A 1,926-nucleotide genomic window follows, 5' to 3' on the forward strand; every position below is an offset into this window, starting at 1 on the left:
AATATAAATATATCATTTATAAAAATAATCATAAACTTTAATTCATAACACTTTCAATATTATTATAAAATTGATTAATTTTGTTTCTTAAAAATGTTCATTTCTAACTGCAGTTGAACTATATACATTATGTCTGTTAAATCAAAGTTTGGTCATCATACATACATCAGCCATCTATACGAGAACAAATAAAACACATTTTAAATGAAAATCCGTTGAATCTAATTTAACAATAAAATTAAAGATAATTTCAAACATTTATATAATACATGATAATAATACAAAATTTAAATTTTTAACTTCCTATTAAAAAAATAATCTATTAAAAAACGATTTTGATTAAAAATAATTGTAATTAATTATAATTACGAAAATCACCCCTGTGTATAGAGGCACAAATTTGAGAGAACGGCAGTGCGTAACAGGCTTTAAACTACACTAGTTCGGAGGTTTTCGCGCGATAAACAGCGAAGCGCCATGATTGGTCGGCGTAGAAATTTGATTCCGTTTCATTCTTTCCTTTTCTTTCTCTCTGTCTCTCTTCTGGTTCGCGTCCACCGGCCGGCGTTAAAGAAAGACCGAGTAACGTTTCCCCAGGGAAGTCGTAAACGACGTCCAGAGAGACTCGAACCGAGCAGTTCCGAACAGTCTGTCAGAGACGGTGCTTTCGCGAACACGATTCTCGTGCGTCGCTTCGTAAACGTGTGTGTACCGGTTCAAAAAAAGTTGTTACACACAGCTTCTACTAGACCCCTGGCAACGCGTTGTCGCTTGAAAACAATGACTGTACGTTCCAGTGGTTAGAAGTAACGAAGAAATTACTGGCACATAGCATTCAAACCGTCTTTTTTTTTTGATCGAGGCCAGACGGCCACACTAGCTCTAGGAACGGCTCGACGCGTATCGATCTCATACAAGGGTATGTAAACATTTCGATTTTTCTTTTCTGATCGATCGTTGCTCATCAGGTGAAAGGTTTTCTTTAATCCAGAAGATTCGATCAATATTTCGAGAGTAATAACTTTGTGCTTAACTTTTATATACTATTAAAATATGCTGTTTTGTTGCATTTGATTATACATATTAGTGATTAATCGCCATTTTAGTTTTTATCATTTGATACTCGATCTGTTGACAATGCTTGCAATTCCGGTAATATAATTACTTATGAATTATCACTCAATAGTATTATAATTCTTATCTTAATTATGTTTTACCATAATTACAGTAATTTATAACTACTATAACTATTAATAATACAATTGATAATGCATTGATTAATATTTGATGTTGGATTATCGCGTTGGATTATATTTGATTTTATTGGTTACAGATATGTTACTAAAATAATATACATCATTATATCATTTTTTGTGAAAAGAACCGTTATAGCATTCATGTTACAAAACATATTCTTTACAAAAGTTTACATTAAAAAACATCAAAACGAAATCTTTTGCTTATTTTTCAAACTTTGAAACGTGACATGCGCTGACGTTCAACATTGTTACATATAGTATATTGTATGCACATGTGCACAACTATAGTTATATTTTTCTTTTTTTCTATGTAAATATATGTACACGTAAAATTAATTTCAATAAAACTATGTTCATTGTACAATACATTGAAATATATGTATGTAACACATGTATGTAACTAAAATGTATATGCAGAATAGTTGAGTTAATATATTCTTGACAAAGCCAGTTGAACTGGATTTACATATTTTAGAATAGACCGTTGGACGGACTGACATTTCAAATTTTAGAATTCTATAGATTGTATGTATGCATTCGCTTATTATTTTTTTATTCAGTTAACTACATATAACCTAAGTTGTGGATAAGTTAACCTAACAGTAAAAATTATGCTGACTAAATATGAATATATTTAAATATATATATATATATATATATATATATA

At 30.1% G+C, this 1,926-nt stretch overlaps 1 protein-coding gene across 2 annotated transcripts in view; it reads left to right on the plus strand.

Moving 5' to 3' along the window:
- Positions 1 to 370: 370 nt before the first annotated feature.
- Positions 371 to 1,926, plus strand: part of LOC102674506 — a 51,375-nt gene continuing 49,819 nt past the window's right edge. Inside the window, exon 1 of one of the 2 annotated variants that reach the window (XM_031514550.1) lies at positions 371 to 919. The gene's annotated coding sequence lies outside the window, so the exon portion shown is untranslated. The remainder of the gene's footprint in view (positions 920 to 1,926) is intronic. The other variant, XM_006624437.2, reaches the window with a different exon arrangement.

This window comes from Apis dorsata, unplaced genomic scaffold (genome assembly GCF_000469605.1).
Source record: "Apis dorsata unplaced genomic scaffold, Apis dorsata 1.3 scaffold_1057, whole genome shotgun sequence".
NCBI lineage: Eukaryota > Metazoa > Arthropoda > Insecta > Hymenoptera > Apidae > Apis > Apis dorsata.